Source organism: Hevea brasiliensis, chromosome 8 (assembly GCF_030052815.1).
Source record: "Hevea brasiliensis isolate MT/VB/25A 57/8 chromosome 8, ASM3005281v1, whole genome shotgun sequence".
NCBI lineage: Eukaryota > Viridiplantae > Streptophyta > Magnoliopsida > Malpighiales > Euphorbiaceae > Hevea > Hevea brasiliensis.
In genome coordinates this window covers 76,869,873-76,887,095 of record NC_079500.1, presented here as the reverse complement: position 1 = coordinate 76,887,095, position 17,223 = coordinate 76,869,873, and positions in this window count along the sequence as shown.

Genomic DNA, 17,223 nt, shown 5'->3' with positions numbered 1-17,223 from the left:
GATTTTGAAGAGTTTCCAAAGTGGTAAGTTTGTGTTTTTGGGTTATGGCTTCATTAAAGTTAGTAAGAATGTTATGGGTACTTGAATTTTGGAGAGATTTTTGAGGTTTGATGTTTAAAGGGAGAGGTGTATTTTTGGAAGCCATGGAAACTCCTTGAGGGCATTTTATTCTTGCTTGTAAATGATAGATTAAAGGGTTGATTAAATGTTTTTGTGTGTAGGAATTAATTTGGGTGATGTATACTTAGTATATGTGAATGTGTACTTGAATTTGGAAGCTTGGAAATTAATGGACTGTAATGTATGAATCGGCAGCTTGGTTTGGTGAACCATAAAGATATTATTTCATTTTTGGTTTATGGAATATTAATGTTGAATTTTGATAGTTGTTATGGCAGTTTGGGTATATGTATGATGGTGTGAGGTTGGACATGTAAATTAGCTAGGTTAGGTGATTGAATTGTTGTAATTTGAGCTTTAAAAATTCTGTACTAAATGGTGCATATTGAGGGTGATTGTAAGCTGCCAAAATGACCAACAATATGTTGTGAATTGTGTGTAGGTTACAAACCAGAATTGGCATGAATGTTTAGTTTGGTAAATGTTAAAAATGTCCTTTGATGAGTAATGAATAAAATGCAATAGGGCAGTTTATGTTATGGGCCTAGAACCTTAATTGTGTGGCTCCAATTGGTATGAGACTAATTGGAGGTGAAACTAGGCACAAAATGTGCCAACTTTCATGAAGGAAGCTTACCAAAATTCTGCTTGTAAGGTAACTTGAAAAGTGACGAAATCCGGATTAGTGCATTTAAGGCCTGAAAATTGACCCTTTGGGCAGCAGTTAGTATTTTGGCCATAACTCACTCAAAACAGGTCGAATTGACCTGAAATTTTGACCATGAATAGTTAAGAAATATATCTACAAGTCTTGTGAAGACACCAAGGCCCAAAAATGATCATAAGCAAGTCAAAAAGCTTGCACAAGTTTGGGTCCAAAAACTGGCCGAACCAAAATTGACCTAAAATAACCTAAAGTGACCAATTTTGGTACATTCTGACCAGTAATAGTAAAATGACCACAACTTGGCCTAGTAAACTCAGAATGACCTGAAATTTTGCCCCATGTGTAATAAGACATAGGTCTACAAGTTTGTAGCTTTGACCAACACCCGAAAACTGAGGGAACTAGGTCATCCGGCTAGGTCAAATTAGTATACCGGGATCCGACAAATTGCAATAAAATGCAATATACATGGAAATGAATTTGGTAACATGTACCAATACAAAAAGGCTATAAAATATGACATATTGGTAACATTAAAACCTAATTCACCTAGACTGCATCGAGGGTCAACATCTTAGGTTGACTAAGGAAATAATAGAATTCAATAAGTTAATTATTAAGCTTTATTCTTAGAGACAGTTTAAATGAGTACTGAAACACTTCAAATTGTGTTTCTCAGTTAGCAAAGACTTAGGGAAGGGGAAGGAAACACTGAGTTAGAGCCAAGAGATAGTTATTAGAGGTTTGTGCACAACTAGTTTTTAACTGATTTTGTTTTGAATATTTCATATGATTAAATGACATATTTTTCTTATGTATTATATTTAACAAGCATTGGATTTAATTCAATGATTATTGAAATTGTTATAGTATGTATGAATTTAGCTTTGTGAAATGGTATTTCCATAAGTATTAAGCATTGTTATGGATTGAATAAATTATGTTTTGGAAAATTGTGATATAGTATGTTTTGAATTGTGTTGGTAATTTTCATGGAAAAATACAAATTTATGATTTGAATTGTGATGAGCATAAAAATTATTGGATATTGGAATTGAATTTGAATCGAATTATATTGTGATTTATGCTCACTAAAAGGATTGTGATATTGTTTTATATCTCACTATAGATGCTTGACTAGGTTATTACCGGTCTCTCTCATTTGTTGAGAAGACAATGGAGTTAGTTGTGTTTTGATTACCATGGTACGTGCACAGGCTTAGATTTTCCTCTGATTTGAGGTTAGATCTAAGTTTTTTATTTATTTTTTTTTTTTATCGTTATGGCCCTTGCAGAAGATTCATTATTGTGATGTGTACTATGCACGATGATTCGACCTCCCCGACCATAGGGAGTTAGAATCTGATTCGACCTCCCCGACCATAGGGAGTTAGAATCACTTCGAATATGGCCCTTTCGGATTAGTCTTGCATAGTTAGTGGGATAAAGAATGATTTTTGAGATACAGCATGATTTTTGAGATACAGCGTGATTTTTGAGATACAGCATGGTTTTTGAGACGCAGAATGTCTTTGAATAGTAAAGAATTGTGATTTCAGTTATAATTTATGTATAATTGATTTTGTTGGAACTACCTTAAACGGTTAGTCATGATTTGATAAATTAAATTTCGTGATCAAAGTCATTTCATACAAATGATTTACAGTATTAGCAATGAATATTTTGAGTTTTGAAATTTGATGAGTATTCAGATTTCCAAATTATTTGCTGTAAATTTTGTCAATGTATATTGTACTATGTTTTAAACTGTAGTTGTGTACCACTGAGTTCACCACTCAGCGATAGCTTTGTATGCTGTCGCAGGTAAGAAGAGCATTGAGCAGTGAGTAAGTTTCTTTGAAGACACATTCAGATCAGCTCCAGGTATATCATAGGTATACCCATGTACATAAGTTTTGATGTATGCATGTAATAATATGTATATAAATTATTTGAGCAGTTGTATAAAAACTCTTGTAAAATATTTTGGTATGTAATTAAATGTAAATTATTGTAAATGTAAATTTGGGATTTCATTTATCTAAATAGTTTTGTAATATTAATTTTGAGTCTTATAATCAATGAAATGTTTCTTTTATGAGGAGATTGATTTGATTATTGAGATTTGAATTATGGGTTCAAATGAAGTTATTGAAGTTGTATTTGAGAAAACACATTGGAAGTGTTCTCTTTGCAGGTTTGAAGAACTGTTTTCTCAAAATACAACCGGCACTTTGCCAAAATTTTTAAAAAAATTTTATAACACGAGATTTTAATCGATGATTTAAATTTCATGAAAATTGTTTTAAAATCCCTTGTAGTATATTTAATGGATTATCAGTAGGTGAAGTACGGTAATTCATTAGTGTTAGTAGTATGCTCTAGAGCATATCATTTAGTATGTATCTTGTACATATTTTTATTAATAAAAGGCATTTCCACTTTTCCGTTTACATAATATATTTATGTGTAATAGAAAAGGTCCATTGATAATTTGTTAGAAATATTATTTTTAAGTTGTTAAGAATATGAGTGACAATATTTCTAGCACGAAGTATCATAAATAGGTTCACAATCGAGGATACTTCATAATAAGGACATGACTTATCCAGAAAGATTGTATTCATGTTTGTTCCCAAGTTATTTATATGAGATATAAATAAGATGGAATGGTGAGTCTCATGCCATATAACAAACATGATAGGCACTTATAAATGATAAGTAGGCTGAACCAGTGACACTTATGACAAGCACAAGGAGTTTACTCTTGTCAATGTTTTGTCATAAATCATATCAGTGCATATAATCTTTAGACCTGAGATAGCACAGTTATCTTGTATATAGGTAGTTTGAGTTTGATACTGCTCTCATACTTGTACTGTGTATGGGTATATGGGCATGTGTTGGCTCCTACTAGTTATATATGGAGGTAGGTGTTGATCAAGATGGAATCTGTTCCTCTAAGTAAATAGAGATAAAATCCTATGTTCATTTAATTGTTCTTGATGTTTCAAGTTCTTGGCCAGGACAGATAGATTTATTCAGAAAAGAGTTTCTGATGAGAAAATCTTTTTAATCAAGAACTGGAATTAAAAGAGAACATAATATTCATAGCAAGTGGAGTTTGACATAAACCATGACTCCAGCTTGAGTTGGGATTTTGTAACAGAGAGATTCTAGTGCAAGGTAACATATGATTATAGGTTCATTTAAGGTAAACCTTATTACTAATTGGGTGGCCATAGCATGCTATGCTAGGTGTTAACCATGGTCCATGAGGTTCATAAAATGATTTAGAGAAATCATTTATGGTAAGAAAGAGTTCTTATGATATTAAGAGTTGATATCATGTCTCATTGCCAATTAGTGATGAGCCTAGTAAGTCAAACACATACACAAGTTATCACCTAATTAAATATGATTTAATCAATTAATTAAAGAGTTTAATTGATTAGTTAAATAGGTTCGGTTTGCAATTAGTTTGCAAAGTCCCTAGCATGACTTGAAACCAAATCTAGATTATTGGATGTATAATATAAGTTAAATTTATATTTAAAGTGTTTAAATATGAATTTAATTAATGAGAAATTAATTAATAGAGATTAATTAATTAATTTATGTTTGATATAAATTAATTAGAAGAAGAAAAATAATTATTTTGGGTAGAGAACTCAAAATTAAGACGCAGGGGCATTTTGGTCATTTTACAGTGTGACACGTGGCACCATGAGATGGTGACACGTGGCACCATGAGATGGTGACACATGGCATAACACATAAGCTTGCCAAATGTTTTTTAATCATGTAAGATGATTAAAATCAAGATTAAATATAGGTTTGACACTTGGCACAATGTGATTGGGTCACTTAAACCTAGAGCTAATCAAAGGGTGACATGTGGCAAGGGTTTAATGTGTTAACCTAGCTATTTAAGTGTTGTTATGAGAAAATAAAATACAACCAGCAGCCACACTCCTTGGTCACGCCATTTTGCAGCCCTCCCTCTATTCTTCTTCATCTCTCATCAATTCAAAGAGATTGGCCATCAATCTCTTGAATTAAGAACACTAGAAATTGTTTTTAGTGTCCTGCTTACATCTCTAATCTCTTAAAAGGCAGAACTTGAATTTCTAATTAATAGAAAAGGCTTTAGAAGCTATTCAAGGGCTGCCATAGGTTTTCTTGGTGTGGACAAGCTAGAGGGACAACATCCGTGTCTGAGACGAATCTCAAAGCGCGAACATTTGCGATTGCATCAAGAGGTTAGTGTAATCGTTCTTGATTTAATCTAGGGTTCTAAAATTAATCTGATTAATTTTAAAATCTTAAATGGCAAATACAAATCCAAAAACATATTAAAAGAGTTTTAATATGTTGTTTATCATTGAAATCAAATAGATAAAAATAAATCTTGCATGATGCATGTGACCCTAGGTGAAAATTTTTGAATTCAATGGTATAAACTTGTGTTTTTCACGCTTCCGTTCCTTCAATTGGTATCAGAGCCACTATATTTGCCATTTAGATTGTTTATTATATGATTTAATTGTGTGATTTGATCATGAGATGATTGATCCGTTGCTGCTTGGATCAAGAGGTGTGGCGGCATGCTTGATGAACTCCAACATGGTGCGCATGGCTTTGGAAGATCATGGTGCGCATGGTTGTTATTAAATTCTGCAATTGTTGCATGATGAAAGGTTCATCATATGACTAATTAAAATGTTTAATTAGGATTTTTAATCACACAATTAAATTATGATTCAAATCAGAATTTTAAAAATTGTTTGAATGTGATTCAAATCTGAATTTTAAAAGTTGTTTGAATGTGATTCAAATCTGAATTTTTAAAGTTGTTTGAATCATATTTAAATCTGATTTTTTAAAATTGATTGAATAAAATTCAGATCTGATTTTTTAAAAAATGTTTGAATGTGATTCAAATCTGATTTTTTTAAAAATGTTTGAATGTGATTCAAATCTGAATTTTTGAAGTTGTTTGAATGTGATTCAAATATGAATTTTTAAATTTGTTTGAATGAGATTCAAATATGAATTTTTAAATTTATTTGAATCATATTCAAATCTGGATTTTTAAGTTGAATATGAGATATTCAATTTAATTTAAGTATGTATGTTTTATTTAATTGTTAAATAGTGATATGCATGATGGATGATCATGGACTATAAAAGACCAATGTGATTGGATTTATTTCTTTTATGTTTCTTTGGGATTGTAAATTAATTAATTTATTTTAATTTATTTTGGGCATGTATTATTAAGTTTGTAATAATTTTTGAGTTGTAATTTCATTTATTTAAGTTCTTGTAAATTCGCCTTGGTATGCCAAGGATTACTATGTAATATTGGATTGCAAGAAGTTCAAGGAGGTCAAGAGCATTGGTGGGACTATGAATGAATTGAGGAATTCAAGATCAAGTGTTGATTATGTACTCCTTCAGCAACTCTTGTAAAATGAATGAATGAATGAAATGCACCTAGGAATGCTCTGATTCAATTCTTGGTGGCTCAGAATTGAATCCCTTAGAAAGTCCATGATCATACCATATTTACTGCTTATCCATGAATGCATGAGATGTATGGGAATGTATGCAATTATATGATATATGCATGCTAAATGGATAATGTGCAAAGTGAGACCTTAATAGTAATTAGAATGACTATAAAATCTTCCTAACAAATGATTAAGTTGGAAATGCTATAATTAAAGTAATTATAACATAGGACCTCCATTGGGGCAATTATTTTAAGAAATTTTAAATAGTTGCATGAGATGCAATTAATTTAAGAGATTTTCTTAAGAATAATTATTTAGCATGAGATGTTGTAAATATGTAAATGGTTTAGTGGCCAATATTGGATGTACCTGAGGACATTAAAATTATTTACATAATTACTGGCTCAATGGGATCAACTTAACTAATGCAAGATAAGTCAATAATGGATGTACCTGAGATTTTGAGCATTAGGGGCTAGGTAAAGGATTGAACCTCACATGAGATGTGATGGGCAAAGAGTTGCTCACTTATAGTTTATTGTAATTCCAATAATGGATGTACCTGAGGATGATCAATAGAATTATAAGAATTCAATCACCCACTTGAAATCCATCCAACTAGGATTTCCGTTTTCTACTTTGGAAGTGTAGGATTCGCTAAGTTAGTGGGAGGACCAATTTGATTAAAAGACCATAATCATTTTGGTTAATTACATGATACATTTACTAATTAATCTGGTTATTTTCTGCAGTTAATTTTCTGATAAAAATGAGCACAAAACAACCACCACCATCCAATACCCTTGCAAGCATACTTGATCACAATAGGTTGACAGGACCTAATCTGTCTGATTGGCTAAGAAATTTGAAACTTGTCCTGAACCTTGAACATATAGGATATGTTCTAGATTCAAATGTTCCTGGTCCCTTACCTCCAGAGGCCACACAAGAGGAACATGATACTTTGGACAAGTGGAAGGAGCATGATATGAGAGCTAAGTGTTACATGCTTGCTTCCATGAGTAATGAGTTACAGAAGCAACATGAGAACATGCAGAGTGCGAGTGAGATCCTCCTTCACCTACAAGAGTTATATGGTGAGCACATCAGGAATGCTAGGTATGAGATATCTAGACAGCTATTCCGTATGAGGATGTCTGAGGGACAGAATGTTGGGGATCATGTCCACAAGATGATTCGGCTGATTGAGCAGTTGGAACATCTTGACTTCAACATGGATTTCCAACTACAGACAGATTTGATCCTTCAGTCCCTTCCTGAGACTTTTGGGAATTTTGCGACAAATTTTCATATGACTAAACAGGAATGCACCTTAGCTGGTTTACTCAACATACTGGTTATTGCCCAAAAGAATATGCTAGGCAATAAAGGAAAAGAGATAGCTTTGGTTACATCTTCTTCTGCTGGAAAGTCCAACAAGAAGAAGGGCAATAAGAAAAAGAAACCTCAGATTCCTGGTCCTTCCAAGAAAATAGCTAAACAGAAAAGGAAGACTAAAGCTGATGGAGGCAAAGGAAAGTGTTTGCACTGCCAAAAGGATGGGCACTGGAAAAGGAACTGCCCAGAGTATCTTGCTTCTCTGAAGGACAAGAAGGATACACCTTCGGAAGGTATGTCCATATCTTGTTATTTAGATTCTGATGATACTCATAGTTCATCTACAGCTTGGGTTTTAGATACTGGTGCCAGTTCTCACATTTCTAATGATATGCAGGAACTAGCAAACTGTAGCAGCTTGTGTTCCCAAGATATTAGAGTTCGGATTGGCAATGGCTCAACTGTTGAAGCTTTAGCCATAGGATCTAAATCTTTTTACATGTTTGGACATGTTTTGTGTTTGGATAATATTTTATATGTACCTGATGCTTTTAAGAACATCATTTCTATATCTAGTTTGACTAGAAATGGCTATGAATTCTAGTTCACTAATGATGTTTGCAATATTTATTTTGGAAATAAATATGTTGGTTCGGGTTATATGAATGATGGTCTTTATTATTTGGATAATAATGACAAACACAAATTGAATGCAAGTGATCTAAAAGAATGCAATGCCATGGTGAAAACCAACTCAAGTTCAAAATATATTTGGCACTTAAGGTTATGTCATGTTGCAGAAGATAGGATTGCAAAACTGGAGAAAATGGGGATTCTATCCTCATTAGGCTCTGAGCCTACTCCAACTTGTGAATCTTGCCTTCAGGGTAAAATGACTAGATCACCCTTTGTTGGACAAGGGCTAAGAGCTGAAAATATTTTGGAGCTAATATATAGTGATGTATGTGGTCCATTTAAAGAAATGGCTAGAGGGGGTTTTCATTATTTTATTACCTTTACTGATGATAAATCAAGGTTTGGGTATTTGTATTTGATGAAATACAAACATGAATCTTTTGAAAAGTTCAAAGAATTTAAATCTGAAGTAGAAAATCAAACAGGAAAAAATATTAAAGCTCTTGATCGGATCGTGGAGGTGAATATTTGAGTCTTGAATTTGATGAATACTTGAGAGAGCATGGCATTGTTTCTCGGTGACTCCTCCAGAACGCCATACGGTGAATGGTGTATCTAAAAGGAGAAATCGTACACTATTGGATATGGTGCATTAGAATGATGAGCTATCTTGATATGCCAATCTTCTTTTGGGGATTTGCATTAGAATCACTTTGTATATTCGAATAGGATTCCATCAAAATCAGTTTCTTCCACACCTTATGAGATATGGCATGGAAGAAAACCAAGTCTTAAGCATGTTAAGATTTGGGGTTGTCCGACTTATATCAAAAAGTGAACAACGATAAATTGGAGACTAGATCGAGAAAAGGTCGATTTGTTGGATATCCAAAAGATAGTTTTGGATATTATTTTTATTTGCCTACTTCACAAAAGGTTGTGATAAGTAGAGATGCCACATTTCTTGAACAACAGTTTTTTCAAGAAGGAGGCAAAGGAAGACAAATAGAGTTAGAATTGGAGAATTCTGACCAACCAACAGATCAGATGGATATAGATCCATCTAGTCAACCAATACCCGTTGATGAAACATCTACGGCTGTTCCTCGTAGAAAAACCAGGGTATCTCACCCACCAATGAGATATGGTTTTCTTCATGAAGAAGAACAAGAGTTGTCTACTCATGAAGAAGTAGATCATGGAGATGATCCACTTACCTATGAAGAAGCTATATCAGATATAGACTCTTCAAAATGGATTGAAGCTATGAAATCCGAGATTGATTTCATGTATAAGAATCAAGTTTGGGATCTTATTGAACCACCTGAAGGTATTATACCTATAGGGAACAAATGGGTTTTCAAGAAGAAAATTGGTTCTGATGGAAAGGTAGAGACCTATAAGGCAAGGCTAGTAGCGAAAGGGTTTCGCCAAAGGCAAGGAATCGACTATGAGGAGACTTTCTCGCCTGTTGCCATGCTTAAATCAATTAGGATTTCATTAGCAATAGCTGCATACTATGATTATGAGATTTGGCAGATGGATGTCAAAACAGCTTTTCTCAATGGATACATTGAAGAAAACATTTTCATGGAACAACCTAAGGGTTTTGAATCCCAAAATGGTTCCAAGGTATGCAAGCTAAAGCGATCCATTTATGGGTTGAAACAAGCTTCGAGGAGTTGGAACATCCGTTTTGATGAAGCCATTAAATCCTTTGGTTTTATCAAAAATGAGGATGAGCCATGTGTATATAAGAAGGTTAGTGACAGTGCTATCACTTTCCTTGTCTTATATGTGGATGACATACTGTTGATGGGTAATGACACAGGTATGTTGACGACTATAAAGGTATGGTTGTCAAATACATTCTCCATGAAAGACTTAGGGGAGGCAACCTATATTCTTGGGATTCGCATCTATAGAGATAGAGCGAAACGAATAATTGGTTTATCCCAAAGTCTATACTTGGAAAAAGTGTTAAAGAGGTTTAACATGCTTGATTCCAAGAGAGGATTGTTACCAGTGAGACATGGTATCCATCTTTCTAAAGAGATGTCTCCAAAGACACACAAGAAAGAGATAAGATGGCCAGATTCCATGTGCTTGGCTATTGGAAGTTTAATGTATGCAATGTTGTGTACTAGGCGGATATCGCATATCTTTGTTAGTTTGACTAGCGGTATCAATCCAATCGAGTTTGGAACATGGATAGGTATCAAGAATATTCTTAAGTACTTGAGAAGAACTAAGGATTTATTCTTGATTTATGGAGGTGGAGACTTGCAATTGGATGGTTATCACGATTACGATTTCCAATCGGATATCGATGATAGAAAGTCTACCTCTGGATATGTGTTCATTTGTAATGGAGGTGCGATCGGTTGGAAGAGTTCCAAGCGAGCACATTGCAGATTCCACTATAGAGTGAGTATATTCTTTGCATCGGATCTTTGCAAAGGAAGTCGTTTGGATTAAAAAGTTCGTGCGAGAACTTACGGAGTTCCTTCCATTGAGTCGGCGGTTCCATTACCTTTGTGACAACAATGGAGTAGTCATCTGAGCTAAGGAACTAAGGTCTCACCCAAAATCCAAACACATAGAAAGGCACTACCAAATTATCAGAGATATAGTTGGGCAAGGCAATTTAACCATGCAGAAAATAGCATCAGCTGAAAATCTAGCTGATCCATTCACTAAGCCTATGTCACAGACTCAGTTAGACCGACATCTTGAGAAGATAGGTCTAAGATATTGTAATGAATGGCTCTAGTGCAAGTGGGAGATTGTTAGTAGTATGCCCTAGAGCATATCATTTAGTATGTATCTTGTACATATTTTATTAATAAATGGCATTTCCACTTTTCTGTTTATATAATATATTTATGTGTAATAGAAAAGGTCCATTGATATTTTGTTAGAAATATTATTCTTAAGTTGTTAAGAATATGAGTGACAATATTTCTAGCACAAAGTATCATAAATAGGTTCACAATCGAGGATACTTCATAATAAGGACATGACTTATCCATAAAGATTGTATTCATGTTTGTTCCCAAGTTATTTATATGAGATATAAATAAGATGGAATGGTGAGTCTCATGCCATATAACAAACATGATAGGCACTTATAAATGATAAGTAGGCCAAACCAGTGACACTTATGACAAGCACATGGAGTTTACTCTTGTCAATGTTTTGTCATAAATCATATCAGTGCATATAATCTTTAGACACGAGATAGCACGATTATCTTGTATATAGGTAGTTTGAGTTTGATCTGCTTTCATACTTGTACTTGTGTATGGGTATATGGGCATGTGTTGGCTCCTACTAGTTATATATGGAGGTAGGTGTTGATCAAGATGGAATCTGTTCCTCTAAGTAAATAGAGATAAAATCCTATGATCATTTAATTGTTCTTGATGTTTCAAGTTCTTGGCAGAGACAGATAGATTTATTGTAAAAGAGTTTACGATGAGAAAATCTTTTAATCAAGAACTGGAATTAAAAGAGAACATAATATTCATAGCAAATGGAGTTTGATATAAACCATGACTCGACTTGAGTTGGGATTTTATGAGAGAGATTCTAGTGCATGGTAACATATGATTATAGGTTCATTTAAGGTAAACCTTATTCCTAATTGGGTGGCCATGGCATGCTATGCTAGGTGTTAACCATGGTCTATGAGGTTCATAAATTGATTTAGAGAAATCATTTATGGTAAGAAAGAGTTCTGATGATATTAAGAGTTGATATCATGTCTCATTGCCAATTAGTGATGAGCCTAGTAAGTCACACACATACACAAGTTATCACCTAATTAAATATGATTTAATTAATTAATTAAAGAGTTTAATTGATTAATTAAATAGGTTTGGTTTGCAATTAGATTGCAAAGTCCCTAGCATGACTTGAAACCAAATCTAGATTATTGGATGTATAATATAAGTTAAATTTATATTTAAAATGTTTAAATATGAATTTAATTAATGAAAAATTAATTAATAGAGATTAATTAATTAATTTATATTTGATATAAATTAATTAGAAGAAGAAAATAATTATTTTGGGTTAAGAACTCAAAATTAAGACACAGGGGCATTTTGGTCATTTTGTAGTGTGACACGTGGCACCATGAGATGGTGACACATGGCATAACACATAAGCTTGCCAAATGTTTTTTTAAATCATGTAAGATGATTAAAATCAAGATTAAATATAGGTTTGACACTTGGCACAATGTGATTGGGTCACTTAAACCTAGAGCTAATCAAAGGGTGACATGTGGCAAGGGTTTAATGTGTTAACCTAGCTATTTAAGTGTTGTTATGAGAAAATAAAAGACAACCAGCAGCCACACTCCTTTGTCACCCCACTGTGAGGGTTTTTGTCTCTTCTTCTTCATCTCTTATCAATTCAAAGAGATTAGCCATCAATCTCTTGAATTAAGAACACTAGAAATTGTTTCTAGTGTCCTGTTTACATCTTTAATCTCTTAAAAGGCAGAACTTGATTTTCTAATTAATAGAAAAAGCTTTAGAAGCTATTCAAGGGCTGCCATAGGTGTTCTTGGTGTGGACACGCTAGAGGGACAACATCTGGTGTCCTGAAGACGAATCTCAAAGGCGCAGACACGCTGCAGTGCATCAAGAGGTTAGTGTAATCGTTCTTGATTTAATCTAGGGTTCTAAAATTAATCTGATTAATTTTAAAATCTTAAATGGCAAATACAGATCCAAAAACATATTAAAAGAGTTTTAATATGTTGTTTATCATTGAAATCAAATAGATAAAAATAAATCTTGCATGATGCATGTGACCCAAGGTGAAAATTTTTGAATTCAATGGTATAAACTTGTGTTTTTCACGCTTCCGTTCCTTCAACATGGAGTTTACTCTTGTCAATGTTTTTTCATAAATCATATCAGTGCATATAATCTTTAGACCTGATATAGCACAGTTATCTTGTATATAGGTAGTTTGAGTTTGATACTGCTTTCATACTTGTACTGTGTATGGGTATATGGGCATGTGTTGGCTCCTACTAGTTATATATGGAGGTAGGTGTTGATCAAGATGGAATCTGCTCCTCTAAGTAAATAGAGATAAAATCCTATGTTCATTTAATTGTTCTTGATGTTTCAAGTTCCTGGCCAGGACAGATAGATTTATTCAGAAAAGAGTTTCTGATGAGAAAATCTTTTTAGTCAAGAACTGGAATAAAAAGAGAACATAATATTCATAGCAAATGGAGTTTGATATAAACCATGACTCCAGCTTGAGTTGGGATTTTGTAATAGAGAGATTCTAGTGCATGGTAACATATGATTATAGGTTCATTTAAGGTAAACCTTATTCCTAATTGGGTGGCCATGGCATGCTATGCTAGGTGTTAACCATGGTCTATGAGGTTCATAAAATGATTTAGAGAAATCATTTATGGTAAGAAAGAGTTCTGATGATATTAAGAGTTGATATCATGTCTCGTTGCCAATTAGTGATGAGCCTAGTAAGTCACACACATACACAAGTTATCACCTAATTAAATATGATTTAATTAATTAATTAAAGAGTTTAATTGATTAATTAAATAGGTTTGGTTTGCAATTAGATTGCAAAGTCCCTAGCATGAATTGAAACCAAATCTAGATTATTGGATGTATAATATAAGTTAAATTTATATTTAAAATGTTTAAATATGAATTTAATTAATGAGAAATTAATTAATAGAGATTAATTAATTAATTTATATTTGATATAAATTAATTAGAAGAAGAAAATAATTATTTTGGGTTAAGAACTCAAAATTAAGACACAGGGGCATTTTTGTCATTTTGCAGTGTGACACGTGGCACCATGAGATGGTGACACATGGCATAACACATAAGCTTGCCAAATGTTTTTTTTAATCATGTAAGATGATTAAAATCAAGATTAAATATAGGTTTGACACTTGGCACAATGTGATTGGGTCACTTAAACCTAGAGCTAATCAAAGGGTGACATGTGGCAAGGGTTTAATGTGTTAACCTAGCTATTTAAGTGTTGTTATGAGAAAATAAAAGACAACCAGCAGCCACACTCCTTTGTCACCCCAGTTTGAGGGTTTTTGTCTCTTCTTCTTCATCTCTTATCAATTCAAAGAGATTAGCCATCAATCTCTTGAATTAAACTTGTGTTTTTCACGCTTCCGTTCCTTCAACATGGAGTTTACTCTTGTCAATGTTTTTTCATAAATCATATCAGTGCATATAATCTTTAGACCTGATATAGCACAGTTATCTTGTATATAGGTAGTTTGAGTTTGATACTGCTTTCATACTTGTACTGTGTATGGGTATATGGGCATGTGTTGGCTCCTACTAGTTATATATGGAGGTAGGTGTTGATCAAGATGGAATCTGTTCCTCTAAGTAAATAGAGATAAAATCCTATGTTCACTTAATTGTTCTTGATGTTTCAAGTTCTTGGCCAGGATAGATAGATTTATTCAGAAAAGAGTTTCTGATGAGAAAATCTTTTTAATCAAGAACTGGAATTAAAAGAGAACATAATATTCATAGCAAATGGAGTTTGACATAAACCATGACTCCAGCTTGAGTTGGGATTTTGTAACAGAGAGATTCTAGTGCATGGTAACATATGATTATAGGTTCATTTAAGGTAAACCTTATTACTAATTGGGTGGCCATGGCATGCTATGCTAGGTGTTAACCATGGTCCATGAGGTTCATAAGATGATTTAGAGAAATCATTTATGGTAAGAAAGAGTTCGGATGATATTAAGAGTTGATATCATGTCTCATTGCCAATTAGTGATGAGCCTAGAAAGTCACACACATACACAAGTTATCACCTAATTAAATATGATTTAATCAATTAATTAAAGAGTTTAATTGATTAGTTAAATAGGTTTGGTTTGCAATTAGTTTGCAAAGTCCCAAGCATGACTTGAAACCAAATCTAGATTATTGGATGTATAATATAAGTTAAATTTATATTTAAAGTGTTTAAATATGAATTTAATTAATGAGAAATTAATTAATAGAGATTAATTAATTAATTTATATTTGATATAAATTAATTAGACGAAGAAAAATAATTATTTTGGGTTGAGAACTCAAAATTAAGATGCAGGGGCATTTTGGTCATTTTGTAGTGTGACATGTGGCACCATGAGATGGTGACACATGGCATAATACATAAGCTTGCCAAATGTTTTTTAATCATGTAAGATGATTAAAATCAAGATTAAATATAGGTTTGACACTTGGCACAATGTGATTGGGTCACTTAAACCTAGAGCTAATCAAAGGGTGACATGTGGCAAGGGTTTAATGTGTTAACCTAGCTATTTAAGTGTTGTTATGAGAAAATAAAATACAACCAGCAGCCACACTCCTTGGTCACGCCATTTTGCAGCCCTCCCTCTATTCTTCTTCATCTCTCATCAATTCAAAGAGATTGGCCATCAATCTCTTGAATTAAGAACACTAGAAATTGTTTCTAGTGTCCTGTTTACATCTCTAATCTCTTAAAAGGCAGAACTTGAATTTCTAATTAATAGAAAAGGCTTTAGAAGCTGTTCAAGGGCTGCCATAGGTGTTCTTGGTGTGGATAAGCTAGAGGGACAACATCTGGTGTCCTGAAGACGAATCTCAAAGGCGCAGACACGCTACAGTGCATCAAGAGGTTAGTGTAATCGTTCTTGATTTAATCTAGGGTTCTAAAATTAATCTGATTAATTTTAAAATCTTAAATGGCAAATAAAGATCCAAAAACATATTAAAAGAGTTTTAATATGTTGTTTATCATTGAAATCAAATAGATAAAAATAAATCTTGAATGATGCATGTGACCCTAGGTGAAAATTTTTGAATTCAATGGTATAAACTTGTGTTTTTCACGCTTCCGTTCCTTCAATTAGGTGTATTACGGGATCATGTTACATCTTACAGGGGAGTAGGGTGTGACATGAGCCACTAAGAATTCAATCAGGGCATTCCTTGGTGCATTTCATTCATTCATATTACAAGAGTTGCTGAAGGAGTATAAAATCAATACTTGATCTTGAATTCCTCCCACTAGTCCCACCAATGCTCTTGACCTCCTTGATCTTCTTGCAATCTAATTACATAGTAATCCTTGGCATACCAAGGTGAATTTATAAGAACATGGACTTCAAAGTCCTCAAATAAATGAAATTACAACCCAAAATTATTACAACCTTTATAATACATGCCACCAAAATAAATTAATTAATTTACAACCCAAAGAAAAATAAAAGAAATAAATCCAATCACATTGGTCTTTTATTTTCCATGATCATCCATCATGCATATTACAATTTAACAATTAAATAAAACATAAATACTAAAATTAAATTGAATATCTCATATTCAACTAAAAAATTCATAGTTGAATCTCATTCAACTAAATTTAAAAATTCAGATTTGAATCTCATTCAAATAAATTTAAAAATTCATATTTGAATCTTATTCAAAACAATTTTAGAAATTCATATTTGAATCTTATTCAACCAAATTTAAAAATTCATATTTGAATCTCATTCAACCAAATTTAAAAATTCAGATTTAATCACATTCAAACAAATTTAAAAATTCAGATTTGAATTATATTCAAACAAATTTAATTATGTGATTAGAATTCCTAATTAAACAATTTAATTAGTCATGTGCATAATTATGGGCATCAAAGCATACAACAATTATATAATGATCCCCATACCATGCGTACCATTGAGGTGCTATCAAACAACCATGTGCACCATTGAGGTGCCATCCATGCTGCCACACTTTTGATGTAACCATAAATAAATCAATGAACTTTTGATTAAATCAAATAATTAAATCTCATCTTGAATAATCTAAATGATAAATATAGTCGCTCTGATACCAATTGAAGGAGCAGAAGGAT